The 19,476-nt window shown below is 38.2% G+C and overlaps 1 long non-coding RNA gene across 8 annotated transcripts in view; it reads right to left on the reverse strand.

The window, feature by feature from the left end:
* Positions 1-19,476, reverse strand: part of LOC309654683 — a 218,631-nt gene that overhangs the window by 103,387 nt on the left and 95,768 nt on the right. For all 8 annotated transcript variants that reach the window (XR_014260402.1, XR_014260403.1, XR_014260404.1 and 5 more), the window contains one exon: positions 6,430-6,555. This is a non-coding gene — a long non-coding RNA (uncharacterized lncRNA). The remainder of the gene's footprint in view (positions 1-6,429; positions 6,556-19,476) is intronic.

Raw genomic sequence — 19,476 nt, forward strand, 5'->3', positions numbered from 1 at the left:
GGAGATGAAGCCTAATTGCCAATCAGACTTAACATACTGGCTGGAGCCGGGTAGCCGCACCATAACATTTTGTTGATTGAATAAGTGAAATGAAAAAATTTCATTAGTGAAATGAAAACATATCATTAGGTTTCTGGAAATAAGAATAGTAAATTAATTAAGTAATACAAATGCCCAACTATGAAAACTAGGACAGGTATCTAAACAACCAATTGGCAAATTCAGACATGGAACAGGAAGATCTTCATGAAATTCACCCAAACTGGCTCAGCCACAATGATGTCACTGAAGTTAGGTCAGACATGTTGCTAAAACCAATTTGGCTCATCAACAGTGGTGAGTCATGATGGAGTGATAGCTGTTATGTCAATATAGGTTGGCAAGAAGCAGCTGTGCTATAATTTTGGCATGTAAGATCTCACTAGGATCTTACAGTTCACAAATGAGTATAGGTAGATGCATTTACACAGAATGGAAAGCTTCTCTAAACACTCTTAAATAAAATAGCAACAGCACATTCTTGGGAAAAGCCACAAGAACATATCAACTTAATGTTGACTAACAGGCTACATATTTTTTATTTCTGAAGTAATAAAGCGACTGAAAACTTATTGATAGAGCTCTCCCACTTGGTAAGAATACTAACAAAATCTAAATTTAAAAAGATTTTAGTTCTGACAGAGGCATTAAAAAAAAAAAAGTACCAGAGCCTTCTATGCCAATTTATTCCTTTCCATGTTTCCATAGGTTGCTCAGACAATAAGAAGCATCATATTGCAATATTAGCCCCAAATTCATCTTCCAGAGCATCCAGCTGGGGCTGTACATTAGAATCATGTGGAAGGTTTAAAAAAAAAATACTCATGCCCAGATCCCACCTGCAGAAATTCATTTCCTTTAGTCCAAGAAGACCCATACATGATATTTTTAATAGATCCCCAGACCTGAGAACCACAAGTCTAACCTGTACAACTATTCCTCAGTATTTGCCAAAGACTGGACCCTAGAAAGCATGTCTGAACTGGAACGTCAAGAGCAAAATTTAATTGTTCTAAAACTACACGGTCCAATACAATAGCCACTAGCCATATGTAGCAGTTAAGCCCTTGAAATATGGCCAATGCTATTGAGGAGTTAAATTTTTTTACTCTATTTTACTAAATCTAAATTTAAAGACTGATACTCAATTTAATTATCAGAAAACCCTTTTGAAACATCTTGGGTGTGTGAATCTACTTTTTCAACTGTAAATTTTGTGAACTCTAAATATAGATCAAGTGTTTCTGGTAAAGTTAATGTCTGAATTGAGATGTGCTGGACGTATAAAATACACACTGGATTTTTCAGACTGCATACAAAAAAAGAATATAAATATCTCAATAATTTTTATATTGACTACATGTTAAAGTGATAATATTTTTGACATATTGGGTTAAATAAAATATATTAGCAAAATTAATTTCACTTGTTTCTTTTTACTTTTTTAACATAGCTACTAGAAAATTTTAGATTACCTATCTGTGTTCCAGGGAAAATTAACAACTCACAGCCAAACATAACAAAAGACACGTAGAAACAAAGCATTATGTGAATATCAGCAGACACAATAATAGCTGAATCAGACTCACAAATATTTCAGACATTAGAATTTCAGACAGAGTATAAATTTTATATTTAAAGGAATAAAAGAGAAATTTGAAACACAAACAAGAAGTAAAAGACTTTTTAAAAGACCAAGCAAAATTGAAAAAAAGAACTTTTAGAAATGAAAACCATGGCAATTGAAATTAAAACCTCAACAGAAAAGGAGACACAGCCAAATGGAAAATTAGAGAATGGAAAGACAGATACAAATAAATTATCTAAAATGCAACACTGAGAGACATGTTTGGAAATTGTGAACCTAACATTAAGTGACATGGCAGATAGAGCAAGAAGTTTAACAAATATTTACATCAGAGAAAATGGGGTAAAAGCAATATTTCACAAGAAAATAATGGGTCGGAATTTTCCACACTTGTTTAAAGACGTTAAACTTCAGACACAGGAATTGCAACAAGTCTCAAGCAGGATAACCTTTACAAAACATAAAGGGATGGCCGAAAAACAAAAGAAAAAGAAGACCTACTAAAAGCAGCCATAAAATGAAAATACAACTTATCAAAATTTGTGGGATACAGCAAAAGCAGTGTTTACAGGGAAATTTATAGCATTTAACACATATATAAGAAGACATTTCCAGTAATTAACAGCAAAGTAAAAGAAATTTTTCTAAACTATCAATGATGCAATGATGCTAGAAGAATAACTGAATTATATTTGCCATTCCCTCTATAAAAACTAATACTGCAAAATCATTGTCACAGGAACAGGTGATCAAAGACCTGGCTGCCAAAAATGTAGGAGAAATTATTGTAGAGACTTATCAGATAGCTGACTAATACCAATATTAAGTTATCATAATATACATGGTATTTTTCAGTTTTTTAAAGTTTGTATTATGTTGTGATTTCCAAAAAACAATGAATTTCTTACCTTAAAACATTACATATATTTCTATTGGTCAGTCACCGTTCTCTAAAAGATTCGGGTATCAAAAAAACACAGAAGTAAATTACTTTAAAAGCAAACAACCCATCCTAATTTCAGTTTTTCACTAATCTGGAATTTTCTTGAGTCAGTAAGTGCTTACTGTGTCATCGCATGCTAGCACTCAACTAGGTGCTCCATATTGGAACTACGTAAAGCAGGATATGCCCACCAGCAAAAATCAAAACTTAGTAGGAACCAAAACTCAGAAACAACATGGTTTCAGATGCATATTTCATTCCAGGCTCCCAAAAACCCTGTGCGATTTTATAATTACTGGTGAGGACACTGAAACACAAAGTACCCTGCTCAGGATCACACAGCTAGTACGGAGAGGCAACAGCACTTAGACCCAGGTCTTCCAAACCCAAAATCAGAACTCTTCCCACTTCACCACACGGCTTCTCCAGCATAAATCGTATGAGTTAGGAGTACATTGTACGCGGCTCTTACTTAACTACAAGCCTCTCCCCTAAACAACTCAGCCCAATTCAGCACTTAAGAGCCTCAGAAAACTCTACAATCAGCTTCCCTCTACACCTCTGAAAGCTCACACCATGGCCGAGAGCCTGTGGGGTGACTGGGCCCCAGGGAAACCTGTATCACGTGGGGGTGGGTCTCCACACTGTGTGTTTGTCTGGGTCTCACATGGAGCAGAGCCTGTGAGAAATGCTTAAGGAGTTGCCTTTCTAGGCCCCTGGGGACCAGAGAGCGTCATCGTCTGATTCCTAAACTCCAATAAAAATAAAACCAGAGAACAGCGTTCTGGACATCGCTAACAAAGCTGTTTCAAAACAGAACATTGAACGTGATGGGGTGTTGTAACCCATCCATCAGTAGGTCCTTACTGAGAGTCCTTGGGGAAGCCAGGTCTGGATTAAGCCCTCTGGAGCCAGCAGTAATGAAAGGTCCAATGTTCCAAACTCAAAACATTCAGTTTTCTAGGAGACTTCCCAGGCAAGCTGAGATGGTAAAATGCAGTTTGCAGTCATTCCTTTCGGTACAGACCGTGGGAACTCAGGTGCTATGGGTGTCAGCTCTAAGTTCAAGTCAGAAGCCATAGGAGCAAGAAGGAGCCTTGGAGAATGTTCAGCATCAGCTGCGGGGCAGCCGGCAGAGGGAGCAGGTTCTGGACTGTTCCACTAGACCCTCTCCTGCTTCCTCCATCCTCAAGGTGAACTCAAACTAAACCTGAGCCCTGGCAGGGGATGCACCAGCTGCACATGTCCTGGTGACAAAGTTTGTGATTTCCTTTTTCAGGACACCAATGGACTTGGAACTTCCTGGATCTCTTTCTGTCCAGGGGTTTACAAAAGGGTGATGGCTTTCTTGGTAGCATGAATAAAGACGTCACTTCTAAAATACTGTACTAACTGACAGGACTTCCCTGGTGGCGCAGTGGTTAAGAATCCGCCTGCCAATGCAAGGGACATGGGTTCGAGCCCTGGTCCAGGAAGATCCCACATGCCGCAGAGCAACAAAGCCCGTGTGCCACAACTATGGAGCCTGCGCTCTAGACCCCGTGAGCCACAACCACTGAGTCCGCATGCCACAACTACTGAAGCCCATGCACCTAGAGCCTGTGCTCCACAACAAGAGAAGCCACCGCAATGAGAAGCCTGCGCACCACAACGAAGAGTAGCCCCTGCTCGCCACAACTAGAGAAAGCCCACGCCCAGCAACGAAGACCCAACACAGCCATAAATAAATAAATAAATACATACATTTTTTTTAAATAAATAAAATAAAATAAAATACTGTACTAACTGAGCCCACAGGAGTAACACACAATGTGCAAGTATAAGTGAGAAGACCCGTGGGTGTACACCCATATCTGTGGGTGTGACTGTGCATGTCGGTGCTCATATTGATGGAAACCCTGAGGGTAAAAATACATTTCTTTGTGGGGAAGGGCAGGGTGGGCATTGTCGTTAACTGAACACTTACTACTTGTCAAGCACAGTGCTGGGAATATTCAGTGAGATCATTTACGTGAAAGCACTTGGTAAGGGAAAATCCTTCCACAAGTATGAGGAGCTGTATTATTTTACTATCTTCTGATGATCAATTTGAAAAAGTGGTAAAGTATGGAAAAGAAAAATGAAAGTGCGGGAAAGGAATTCAGATTATAGGATTTGAAAAGAATGCTTTAGGCATAAAATTGAGAGGATCTACAAAGGGCTTCTTCCTGCCATGGAGAGAGTGGGGCGCCATTTCCCTAAACACTCTCCACCCGGCTCCCTGTGGCTGGGTTCCAACATCATGTCTATGTGATTGCTCTCATACCCCTACTTCAAACACAGAGACCAAGGGAGTTCCACACCGAGGTCCTGGAACCAAGGGCATGATGGAAGAGAGGACTGATATGGCTTCACAGTAGAAAATATCAAAAAAATAAATAAATATATATATATACACATTTGGTCATGGGATTTAGCAGATGTTCTTCTCAACGTGAACCAAGAGCAGACAAGAAAGTGACCATACTAGTTTCCTGCTGCTGCTTCAACAAATTACCACAAATTCAGTGAATTAAAACAATACAAGTGCAGAGGTCAGAAGTCTAAAATCAAGGTGGTAGCAGGGCTGCACACCCTTCAGAGGCTTCAGGGTTGAGTCCACTCTCTTGCATTTTCCAGCATCTAGAGGCCACGTGCATTCCTTGGCCCGTGACCCCTTCCTCCAGCTTTTCAAAGCCAGTAGCATAACGTCTTCCAGCCTCCTTCTGTTTCCATTGCCACATCACCTTTTTCTCTGTGATAGGGGCTCTTATGATGACATTGGGCCCACTTGGATAATCCGGGATAATCTCCCCATTTCAAGATTCTTAATTTAATCACATCCGCGAAGTCCCTTTTACCATGTGAGGTAATATGTTCACAGGTTCCACGTATTAGGACATAGACATCTTTAGAGGGCCGTTATTCTGCCCACCACAGTGACTATCATCTTAGGATACATCAATAAAGGTATTATGCTCAGGATGAAGCAGGTGATAAATCCACTCCTCTCCATCCTAGAGTCTGTGCTCACTCCTAAGTACTACATATTAAAAGGGACAGAGACCACCTATTATACTGGAAACAGTGTTATTTCACTGTAATATTAAACAGTGGAAAGAGTATGAGAAACAGTCTTCCTATGCACAATTGGAAACAGTATAAATTGCTATAAAACTTTTTGGAGGGCAATCTGGCAACTTACAGAGAACATTTTCCAAATGTTCATGTCTATTGATCCAGAAATTTTATTTCTACAAATGTATCCTAAGGAAGTAATGATGAATACAAGTAAAGATTTACCTACAACGATATTCATCAAAGTACTTCCAAAGTAATAGGAAAAAAATTAATTGGAGAAAAAAATTAATTCTCTAATTCTCAAGATTTAAATAAACTATGATACATTTGTTAAAAAAAATAAAACCTACTCAGCCATTTATAATAACGTTGTAGAGGAATGTTAAACACTATAAAGAGAGGTTTTCAAGAAATGACACAGCAGATTATAAATCACTCTGTACAGTATGTTTCATATTTGTAAAATAACAATTGTTATCAGTCAAAATCCCTACTGGAAACAGACGGCACATTCAAATAGGACACTTACAGGAGAATTTATGGATGAAGGGGTGGGAGAATGGAACCATGAGGATAGCCAGAGCTAGTAGCAGAAGGTCAAGGGCAGAATCAATTCTGTAAGCTGCCCTGGAAGGGGCAGTGAACTGCTGAAGGACACACAAGCCCCAGACAACTTCCCGGGAGGAAACAGAGACATAAGCACCTTGACCTCTCTCCTCTGCAAGATCTATGCCCAGAGCACCCCATTGTCCAAACCCACCTGGAATTGGCAGGCACAGAAGATCTGCTGCAGGTGTGGTCCACTGAAGGCCAGCCTCCAGGCAACGAGAAGAGAAGGGAAAGCAGGCAAAGGTCCAGCACAGCCATGTGTGTGCTCATCTACATACTTGAAAAGAAAAATGAAGGAATGGTCACCCAAAATGTCAACAACAGCCATCTCTTGGCAGCTCGATCGCTGGTGAGTTTTCATTTCCTTCTTCTTGCTTTTCTAAATATTCTACAATGGGCATACATTGCCTTAGGCTTCATACATGAAAGCAACCCAAGACGAAAGAAATTCATGAACCATCTAGGGTATGTTCATAGTGCAACAGTGAGGAAAATCCAAACTGGCTCTACTAGGAAAGGCGGGGGATGTGTTTTGGTATGTAAGAGAGACGTCTTAGGTATTTTCAAAAATTTGGAAACTCTTCTATGGAGGAGGGATTAGATTTGGTCTGCAGTCAGTCCAGGACCAGAAAGTAAAATGACAGGCAGGCAGAATTCAAATCTGAAGAATCAGATGGGGCTTTGGACTAGATAAACTTTCATGTATCTTCTAGGAAAAAAAAGTTAATTATTATTAATTAATGATGATTATTATAACTTCATTTCTTTAATATTGCTTGCTCTGGTTTTAAGGGCGGAGTAAGCTAGGGAGATGTGGTGAAATGAATTCTTGTTGGAACCCTCCTACGCTGTTGGTAGGAATGTAAATTGGTGCAGCCACTATGGAGAACAGTATGGAGGTTCCTTAAAAAACTAAAAATAGAGTGATCCTGCAATCCCACTCCTGGGCATATATCCAGAGAAAACTCTAATTTGAAAAGATACATGCACCCCAGTGTTCATTGTGGCAAGACATGGAAGCAACCTAAATGTCCATTAACAGAGGAATGGATAAAGAAGATGTGGTATATATATACAATGGGATATTACTCAGCCATTAAAAAGAATAAAGCATTTGCAACAACATGGATGGACCTAAAGATTATCATACTAAGTGAAGTAAGTCAGACAGAGAAAGACAAATATCATGTGATATCACTTATATGTGGAATCTAAAAAAATGATACAAATAAACTTATTTACAAAACAGAAATAGACTGACAGACAGAAAATAAACTTATGGTTACCAAAGGGAAAAGGGAGAGGAGAGGGATAAATTAGGAATTTGATTCTAACAGATACACACTACTATATATAAAATAGATAAACAACAAGACCTACTGTATAGCACAGGGAACTATATTCAATATCTTATAATAACCTATAAAGGAAAAGAATACAAAAAAGAATTTATATGTATATATATTGTATGTATATATGATATATAATATATATAACATGTATATGTAACTGAATCACTTTGCTATACACCTGAAACACTGTAAATCAATTATATTTCAATTTAAAAAGAAGAGAGAGAAATGAATTCTTGTCATCTGAGATGTTTATTTCCAAGAGATCTCTGATGAGGACTGTATCAGTAAAGGCAATTCAAGTTTCAAATAACAGAAAACACCACTAACATTGGCATAAACAAATAGCACAGACTTCAGGCTTGGTTGGATCCAGGCACACAAATGACTCATGGGGATCCAATCTCTCCCCCTTCTCTTGGGTGATTCCTTTATCAGGTTCTCCCTCATGACAAGATGGATGTCAACAGGCTCACATCCTCACAAGTGCAGTGGAAAAGACAATACTTGCCTATAAGTTGCTCAACCTAAAGTCCCAAGATAAGCTTTATTGGGACTTGATTGGTTAATGGGTTAACTACCCATTCCTGAATCATTTACTATAGCCAAGAGGATGCCACTTTGTCACCACTTCCGGCTCTTTCTGTAGGAAGAAAATATGGAGCTGGGGATTAGAAACAGACTCATTCTAAGTTCTGAATTTTTTTCCTCTATATGGGAATTTGACTCAACCATGTTTCAGCTTATAGATTTTTTTCTCCAAATGAAATAAAAAGCAGAGCTACTCTAACTAGAATAATGCAGAGGAGTGGGTTCCCTAGGAAGAACTCCCAGGTGGTTGAAGTCACCAAGGACAAAAGGAGAAGCTTCAGGAACCCCCTCTCTGTGGACGCTAAGCAAAACCCTCTATTTCCCCAGCCTGTAGACCAGGCTTTCCTGAAGTGCAATTCACTTGATATTAATTGGTGCCTCTGCCCCACCAAAAAAGATGATGGTTCCCTGGTTCAATTAAGTTGGAGAAGTTTTCAGTTCAACAAAGTCAAAGACGACTTACTCTTGACTATAGGCTATTTCAGAGCCTCAAGTATTCAAATGTGTGTTGTGAATCTCCAGAAGAAAACACGACAGGCAGAATTTCCCAAACCTATTTGATCATTAACCTTTTGGAGTATCTCTTGGGACTAGTATTCCACGGAACAAACTCAGAGGCATGCTGTTCTGGAGGAAGTCGCTCATTTTCTGACTCAGCCCCACCTTGCCCTGCCCATCATTTCAGCTGAGATCACAAAACAGTAAAAGGTTACTGAGGAAGGCTGGTTTTGTCCCTCCATCACCTCTCTGGAATGTTTAGAAATGAATATAATAACACAGAGATAAAACCCATCAAATCCCTGGTTTCTCAAAATAAGTCTTTTCTCCATCCAACCTGTTACATAGTCCCTGGAATCAAATTGCAAAAGCCCTGCACTAACTCCAGCTCTGGGGGGAAAAAGAGACCACTCGCTGGTGGGCTACACTGAGAGCACTTATGGCCTCTGTGGGAACTCACATTCACCTCTGGCAAAACTCTGTCTGCAGCTGCAGAAGATCAAGTCAGGCTCACATCTGTTCCCCAGACACCCGACACCCCACCCCAGCTTCCCCATCCAACAAATACTGGCCAGGTTTTCACAGTTAATTCCTCCAGGCCCCCTGGCCCATCTCCTCCCTTCTTGCTCCTATGAATTCTCAGAGATCAAAGCAGCAAGTTAGCCAAAGCTTTGTTTGCTCTGCATTCAGAGAACACCTTAAATTCCCAGCTTGAAAGAAGGCTGAAAGAAGGTCAAACATACCCCATTGTTGAAACACTTTCAAAAAGCAAGACACAACCAAAGTATTAGCAGAGGAACCTTGATTTCTCTGGGCTTCCGGGTCCTGGGAAGGGAGGGACTTCCCCTGCAAATTTAATATAAGAATCTGATGGGAAGGCAGCCAGAATTTTCCTTGGAGGTCACTCTGAGTTGACTCAGGCAGTACACTGATTCTGAGATGAAATTTGGGAGCTACTGCCACAACCCAAAGGGTCAGCCCTCAGATTAAAATGAGGTCTAAAATGTCCATTCTGGATTCCCCTTCTAATCCATTCAACCCCATGTTCTGGACTGTTCCTCCTCCCCCTGGCTTTTGTTCACAAACTTATGTGACTTTTTAGAACTGAAAGGTCATCTAGTCTGGAGATGTTCAAACTTCTTGGCAGCAGAAAACAGTTTTCCAAACAAAATCTTAAGAGAGACCTCAATATAAAGCAGAGTTGGGGGCCCTGGGGAGGGTGGGTTGGGGAAAGCCTGGACTTCCACCAACTCAGCCACCCCTCCGCCATTGGGGCTTTGGGCTCCCACAGTTGGAAAAGTCCCCGATGGGTCCAACCCCTTCAGTTTACACAAACGCTGAGGACCAGAGATGGAAAGGGAGCTGCTGCAGTCGCATATCTCACATCTTTGTCCTCACTGAGAGCTTGGGCCTTTGCTCTGCATGTTGAAAAAGTCCCCAAAGTGGTCAGTCCTACTTTCAAAACTCCCTTTTTCTGTTCCCATCTCTACCTCCCCTACTGGGAAACACCTGGGACACCCCTGCACCATCCGCCCTGCCTACTCCCATCCCCCAGGCTCTTCAGTTGCGAGATCCTGTTTCCTAAACTCAGTTAATCATTAGAATCACCTGGGAGCTTGTTAAAAATATGGATTCCTGGGCCCAGCACTAGACCTAGTGAATCAGAATTTCCAAGGGTGGGTCCAAGAATCTGTGATTTAAATAAGCACCCCAGGTGATTTTGATGACTGGCTAGCTTTGGAGAGCACTGTATTTGATGAAGTTGTGTTCCTTCTTCATATCCACCACCAAAGTTTAGGAATTCTTACATGAAATCCCAGCCAGCCCCTTGTTGCTGGTAGGATATGATTTCATATGACTTTCTCTGGACATCCTTTTCAAATAATGGGAGAGAAAAGTCTCTACAAGTCCTTTCACTCCAGTATTCTGAAAATATAACCATAGACTTGTGCAAATATTTATCTGTGAGGATGCAAGTGGCTGCACTAATAAAGCAGAAATGTTCAACTATGAGGTGACTGAGTCAATGTCGGTATATATATATATATATATATATATATATATATATATGTTATACATTTACAGAGAAATAATGTTTAGAAGATTAATAACATAAATATGTTTACAATATATGTGCATAAACACAGCATGTTACAAGAACAAATGTACAGTAGGATTCCATTTTTTCATATGCATGAAAAACTGGAAGTTATAAACAAGAAAATGTTAATATTTTCTCTATAATGGTGGTGGAATTAATGGCAACATTTCTTACTTTTAATCTTCCAAAATTTCTATAGAGAACCTGAATTTTGGAATCTACAAAAAAACAAGTTACCTTAAAATGATCTTTGGGAAGGAGAGCAAAGCAATAGATGGGATCAAAATGATGATTTAAGACATTAACTACTTACGCTGTTCCCAGATCTCTAAAAATAATTAAGAATAGTTTTGTGAGTTTTGTTGTTGTTTTTAGAATAAATTCATAAAAGTGCTGAAAAACAAGAAGGTACATAATCTATAGACTAGATACAGTAAGAAATTCCTGAAATATAGAAAGCAAATGAGATCCCTAGAGACTTAAGGAAAAGTAACCATGTGACGTATAAGGATTAAAATCTCTTACTATATAGGAAAAAGGTAGATTTTTTTTAATATGACGGAAAAGTTAAGACATTTGAAGAATCTATCAAAGAGGTCTAACTTCACTGGGAGGAGAAAAGAGAGAAAAGGAGAAAAGGAAAAAATCAGACAAGTAATAGAAAACATGCTCAGTGGAAAAAAGGTGTGAGCATTTAGATTAAAATAGCCCACTGAGTAAAACAGAGTAAATAATATAATACCAAAAAAAAAAAAAAAGTAATCTCTTTCAAAGTGAGGCACTGGGCTAAGTGATTTACATGCAATATATATTTTAATCCTCATAGTAAACCTGAGTTTGGAACCATCATTTTCCCCATGCTACAGATGAGGCAACTGATTAGAGAAATACTAAAAACCTTTGTCCAAGTTCATACAACTAGCATTAATGGAGCTATGTGCTTGATGAAATTTTAGTACACCTAAGATCCAAAAAAAATTCCTTAAAATGTTCATAAAGAAAAGTATCTCAATAAGATAAAGAAACAAGAAACAGACTGACATAAAACTCTTCTTCAACAACATTGGATTTTGGAAGACAAGAAGACCAAATGCACAGAGAAAATTATTTTGAACCTTGAAGTCTATATCCAGCAAAACAAATAACCATAAAATAAAGACATTTTTAGCCATTAAAGACTCAGATGAATAGTTGCTATGCAAGGGTAATTGTTTTTTGGTCCCAAAGGCAAACATTTTCAAGCCTAATTCCAATCAAATCTAAGAAACTGTCAAAACCTTTTGTTGAACCAAAATGGAATTTTACTATATTCAATACTTTAAAAACAAATAGAAACTTAACTGAAGAAAAAAAAGAAGAAAAGCAAACAAAAAAACCCTCAGAATATTTGCATTGACTCCCACTGGAAAAAAAAAAAAAAAGACTCCCACTGAAGTACTAGATGGAAAGATGAAAAATTAATTAAGAAACAGAAGGATGTGCAATTTAAGAAATAATGTTTAACAAATAAATGAATAAAGGTTTTAATTTAACCTAAAAAAATACTGAAGCATAATGGAAGAACAAAAAGAAGAGGAAGAAGAAGGAGAAGAAATAGTAAACTCCCTTGGTAATAAAAACATGGGAGGAGAGTGATTAGGAAGAAAAATAAGAAAATTTAAAAATATTAATAAATAAATGACAATGAAGACACATATCAAAACTCATGATGTATAACTAAGGCAGTTGATGGAGGAAAATATATAGCTCTGTGTGTGTATGTGTGTGTGCGTTTGCATAAAACTCATTCATATCTATGCACACAATTTAAAATTAATAAGGAGTGACATCAGTGAAAATAGTGAAATAAGGACCTCTGAAGTTCCTCCCCTCCACTAAAGAAATTAAAGTCTGGCAAGAATTGTTAAAATTAACTTTTTCAGAATTCTGGAAATTAACCAAAGTCTTGTAGCAGTCCATGAAGCAGTTATTTCAGGAAACTGGCTGAATCTCGGTAAGAACAGTGAGTTTTGTGACATTTTAACTTGCCCTATTCCCAACTCCTTCTCCCCAGCCTACTTGCAGTAGCCTTGAAAATCAACACCCTTGCAATCACAGTGAGAAACAGCACCCTAGCAGCCTTTGGAAAAGAAAGAATGAAATGGGAACTCCCCCAAAGTCCCATTCCCAGAGAATTGTCATAATTTGTCCTATCTGGTCCTCCCCTGGAAAATTCCACTCACAGAGCTTTTCTTTATTTGACCTGACTCAGAGCTTGCTCAGTACAAATAGGATTCCCCTGAGCTTTTATTTAGGAAAAAAAAAAATCAGCAGCAATTGTTTAACATTATAGCTGCCTGAGGCAGTAATAACAGTTGGGACAAACAAAAATCTGATCAAAAAAATTATTTTAATTAAAAGAAAAAGGTGGGGAGTGAGATGTTCATAGGGGCTTTGAAAATGTCCAAAATATTCCTGGGAATCTCAAAGGCCACATGCATGCATAGGGCTGTGCATGTATCTGTGGTTATTCACACATCCACAAAAGACCTGAGAAGGCTGCAAGCTCTCACTTCTGGCTGACTCTGGTGCTCTGCACCAACAAGAGGTGAAGGCTAAGGCAGAGTCATAAATTGCCTGCCTGAGTATTGAAGCATGCTCCCAACACACACACAGAGCACTTTGGCAAATACTGGGAGATTTATTGGTTCCAGACATTTAAGAAGATCTCTATCCAACCATCAGATGACCGCTAAGCTAACTAAGTAGAGACTTCAGTGACTACACATAGCAAAGAAAACAGACTTTACAGATTTAGATCAGAAAAGTTTCTAAACAAAAAAAAAAAACAGTTATTACGAATAGAAAAAAAAAAAAAAACCTTGTGGAGGGGGGATATCTGATTTCCAAAGTTGCCACATTATATGATTTTAAATGTACAGTTTTTAACCAAAAAAATTACAAAACTATAAACAAATAAGAAATTATGGCCCATTCAACGGAAAAAAAAATTAACAGAAATTTTCTCTGAGGAAGCTCAGCCTAGACAAAGATTTGAAATAATCTTTTTTAAATATGTTCAAAGAACTAAAGGAAACCATATCAAAGAACTAAAGAAAAGTCTGAAAATGATGTCTCACCAAGTAGAGAAGATCAATAAAGAGATAGAAAGTATAAAAAGGAGCCAAATAGAAATTATGGAGTTGAAAAGTATAATAACTGAAATGGGAGATTCACTAGAGGAGCTCAACAATAGATTTGAGCAGGTAAAAGAAAGAATCAGAAAACATGAAGATAGGGCAATTGATATTATCCAATATAAGAAACAGGAAAAAATGAAGAAAAATAAACAGAGCCTCAGAGACCTATGGGACACCATCAAGTGTACTAACATAAGAATAATGGGACAGAAGGGCAGAGGAAAGGAGTAGAAAGACTATTTGAAGAAGTAATGGCCAAAAGCTTTCCAAATTTGATCAAAAACTTTAATCTGTATATCCAAGAAGCTTAATGAAATCTACATAGGATAAATTCAATGATATCCACACCTAGACATATCATAATAAAACAGTCAAAAGACAAAAGAGAATCTTGAAAGCTTCAAGAGAAAACTGATTCATGTACAAGCGATCTTCAGGAAGATTAACAACTGATTTCTTATCAGAAAGTAGGGAGGCCAGAATACAATGGAATGACATATCCAAAGAGCTAAAGGGGAAAAAAAAAAACAGCAAAACTCAACCAAGAATTCCCCATCTGGCAAAACCGTTCTTCAAAAATGAAAAAAAATTAAGACATTCCCAGATAAACAAAAAGTGAGAGAATTCTTTACTAGCAGAAATTCTCTAGAGGAAATAATAAAGAGAGTCCTTCAGGCAGAAATAAAATGTCACTAAATTGTAATTCAAATACACACAAAGAAATACAGAGCACTGATAAAGGTTAACTACAGATATAAATATAAAAGACAGTATAAATTTAGTTTTCATAAGTCCTTTTTTCTTGTATATGATTTAAAAGACAACTGAATAAAATAAATTATAAATGTTTCTATAAATTATGAAAGTATATTGAAAGTTTATTTTAAAATGATTATAAATGTACTATGCTGATGATCACAGGGTGTATCTAATTTGTGGTAATAGCGTAAAGGAGGAAGGAGGATGGAGATATTGCTGAGGAAAATTTTGTATACACTACTATAATTACGTTGGTATTAATCTGAATTAGATTGTTGTAAATTAAGATATTAATGGTAAGTCCAGGGCAACCACTAGGAAAATAACTCAAAAAAAATATAGTAAAAGAAGCAACAAGGGAATTAAAATGGTACACTAGAATATATAATTTAATACACCAATAGGAAAATGACAAAAGAATATGAACAAGTAATATTCAAAAAATAAAAATAACTATAAGTGGATGACAAATATATGAAAAATGACCAACCTCACTAGTAAGTTGGAAAATGTTTAAAATGGTGACATTTTAAATTCATCAAATTAGCTAAACTTAAAGACCATATTGAAAAAGTATAAGAAAATGAGGACCCTTACACCATGGATATGGGAATAGAAATCAGTGCAGCCTTTGCAGAAGGCGTTTTGACTGACTACATAAAAATTTTAAATGCATATGTTCTTCGACCCAGTGAGAACAAGACCTTGAACAAGACATATCTCTGAATGTCTTAAAATATTTGTTCTGATAGTTGATTAAAATGATAAATGTAAAAATACTTTATAAATTCCTAACCTTTATAAACAACAAAAATAACAACATGCCTTTTTTGTCTTTGTGCCATGGCAGCCAGGAAAAGAATCCTTGTGGGGAGATACTCACCTTCTCTGAGAAAAAGTGAAAATTCTTTGCTTAAAACCATTTAAGGGTAGGATCTCAGCTTCTCAAACCTGAATGTGGGCAGACATCTGCCTACAGGAGAAAATGTTACAGAGAAGAAGGAGGAAAAAGGGAAAGGCAAAATAAAGGAGGGCATACTTTATGATGTGTCCCTTTTCCAAGACTCTTCACCTCCTCTTCCCCTAAAAAATCATCAGCAACATGACTAAATTCATCTGAAACTATGGATCCACCACATGTAATTCCTGTGTCCTACACAAGTCCGTATGTATTCCTAGGGTGTAAGCCCATCTCACGCACACACGTGAGCGCACACACACACACACACACACGCTGCCCCATGACCCACCCACCCATCAACTACCCGGCACACATAATATTCTTTCTCACTTAGTTAATAATCTTACAGTCAACATGGAGTTTTCCAATGGCAAGATTGTTCCTATCATATAGAGACTGCCATAAAAATAATGAAAGATCCCTCTTCTGGTGCAGGCGAATTCTTTCTTTACTTTCTGTGCTGGTGAATTGTTAAGAGCTGTAGTAAATCAACATTGGCTGGTTCCGGAAGATAGGATGCTCATATCTGTGACATCATCCAGGGGCCTTGGGATTGATCCACACTGTAATGCAAGGTCAAGGTCATCTGCACTGTAGAGAACTGTGTGATGCCAGTTCTCACCTGGCTACAAATGGCAGAAACCATTACCTGTTGGACCTTGAATGGGTCACTTCTTTTCTGAGGTTGGGATGATAATGCAATGAAATGAAATGATGTAGGTTAAACAACCTCATGCCTAGCGTAGAGAAGGCGTTACGCCTTCTAAGGCATAAATACTAAGGTATTTTCTTAGTAAACAAATAAGTAATCTACTCAGTAAATTCACTTAGGACATTGCGTGAAGAATCAAACTGTTGCACCAGTATCAAAAGGTCTTATCCTGGAAGAAAAAAATCTCTAAGAAAAATTCAATTTTCTTTCAGAAGGCAGGGATTAATCCATCGATTATGGAAATCTAAATCTTGGGGAGGATGAGAGAGGCAGAGAAGAGTAGAAAAAGGAGTAGGAAAAAAGAGGACAGAATGGTGGGGGGAAGGGGAGGAGAGAAAAGGAAGAAGGAGACCAAGAAATAATAACACACGAAACATTTTCACAGCACCTCCTGAGTGCCAGGCACTGCTCTAAGTGCCTCACATATATTACCTCATTTAATCCCCACAATAACCCCATGAGTCAGGGACTCATACTATGTCCATTTCACAGATTGATAAATTGAGGTACAGAGTAGTTAAGTTACCTACCCAAGATGCACACTGAGCCAGAACTTAAACCCCTTCCCTCTAGCACCAGAGTCCAGGCTCTTTGCTACTACGCCACTCTGCCTCTTGGGAAAATGGAATATGGAGAAAATTCCCCATTCATCCATTGTTCTACTGGAAGATGAACTGAGTCCCCAACAAATCTCTCTCTCTTGTGCTTGCTCATTCACGGCTCTGATGGTACTTTATCGGAAATCTCAGCTCACTGGTCTACTTCCCACTAAACTACTTCCCTGTGGGCAGAAATGCATCTTCCATCTGTGAATCAGGATTGCCACAGGAAACTCTTGCCTGCATCTTAACACCTGCCATTCATTAGACACTGAATCCAGTGGAGCTCTTGTGGGGTCTGGAGGTCTTTAGATCACCAGCACAGCATTTCTGGGAGGCTGGTATGTTTGGAATTGTCTTGTCATTCTGCTGGAACCCTCTAACTTTTCCAGCTGCTCTTGGGGAGTCACCATTCAACAATGCAACACGCCTGCCCCCAATACTGGTGCAGACTTCGTAATTCCTTAGGACAATCCTAATTTCATAAAGCTGACTTTTTCTCAATCTAAGCAATTTACTAAGTGTTTAAGAGTTATAACTGTGATTTGTTAAGTCAATATAAGACTTTTTATGTAGATAAATTTGCAAGTAAGAGAAAATCCTTTGTTAGTCCACACATTTTTCTTAGCCACTTTGCTAACAATATTCAGGAAGCCGTGACCTTAAAAGTCAGTTATATACACACACACACGCACACACACACACACACACACACACACACACACACACACACGTCTGGAGAGAGAGAGGGGCAGACAGACAGAGGAGGGGGAGGGGTGGAAAACACATTTTAAATGTTTTCATTTTTTTAATTACAGAATTACATTAGAATTAATTAATTTCCTATAAGTAGGAAAAAAACAGAAAATGCAATAAGCAAAATAGAGAAGGAAAAACATCCCCTGCCAGAAGTAACTGCCTTTAGTGTTTTAATATATACTCTTCCAGATATTTCTCTATACATGCATATTTATACAAAAGTGTGATTATACATGCTGCTTTTAAGCTGCTTTTTCCCCTTAACATTGTGAATAACATTGTTCAAGTTTTCCATGCTTTTTCTCATTGCTCTGACTGTACTTTATTGGACCTTTCCATCACTTTTTATGACCTCAAAGTATTCTATAAAATGAATGTATCCTATTTACTTTACCAATCCCCTCCTCTTGGACATTAGATTGATTCCAATTTTTTGCTCTTATAAACAATTCCTTAATTGTCCCAACATTCTAAACAAATGCACTCATCTGAAAGAATGGAACCCCAAAACTACACTACCAGCAGTGGTCTGAAATAGTATGGAGTCCACTCTTACCCTGAATTTCATTTTCTCTCTGGATTTTTAATTTTTAGAGTCCTTCTTTCCTATCGCCAAACCATTTTACCCATCCAAACACTCCACTCTTGATCCTTCTCTCCCTTCCTGGCTACTCATCTACCAGTTTTTCTGAAACAACTTTTTCTTTTTTATTAACTCTATTTCTGCATATTCTCTCCTTTGCTTTCATCCATTCACCCTTTGTCTTTTTGACTCAGACTATACTTTGAAGACTACTGTACAAAAGGTACATGCAAAACCCTGTGGAGATCAAAGGGTGAATACAGCACATCCCGAGCCCTAAAGGAGGTGAGTCTAATTGGAGATGCAAGGTACACAGACACAGTGGTATCCCAGTAAATTGGCTCTCCGGGGTAGGGGGGGTGGTGGTTGGGGAACCTTGATGTGTAGGTTTGCCAATTTCCATGCTATAAAATATTCCTACCATGGCCAAGCTACCAACATGATGTTACAGAGCCCAGAGGCGGGAAGAGATAGATGCACATAAGCCAACTCCAGGACATGACTGCATGTGCATGAAAAGCTAAAACACACATATATGTGTGCATACATATGTATGTGTGTCATATACATGTGTGCATATACACATATATGGATGGATTTCAGCTTTTCATATACATGCAGTCCTGTATGTATGTATAGACAACCAGAGCAGATATTTATGAGTAGGCGACCATGTCATCATCATCTTCTTCATCAGCAACATTTATTGAGCATTTTTAATATGTCCAGCCCTGCATTCAATGTTTTATATGCATTGCTTTACAGCACACTCTTAGGATGAGTTATCATTACTACTGCCACTTTTACAATTTTACCCTTGCAAAATTGCAGTTTGTTTTTGTTTTTAACATCTTTATTGGAGTATAATTGCTTTACAATGGTGTGTTAGTTTCTCCTTTATAACAAAGTGTATCAGCTATACATATACATATATCCCCATATCTCCTCCCTCTTGCATCTCCCTCCCACTCCTCTAGGTGGTCACAAAGCACCGAGCTTATCTCCCTGTGCTATGTGGCTGCTTCCCACTAGCTATCTATTTTACATTTGGTAGTGTATATATGTCCACGCCACTCTCTCACTTCGTCCCAGCTTACCCTTTCC

This window comes from Balaenoptera physalus, assembly GCF_965194825.1.
Source record: "Balaenoptera physalus genome assembly, chromosome: 2".
NCBI classification, from domain to species: Eukaryota; Metazoa; Chordata; class Mammalia; order Artiodactyla; family Balaenopteridae; genus Balaenoptera; species Balaenoptera physalus.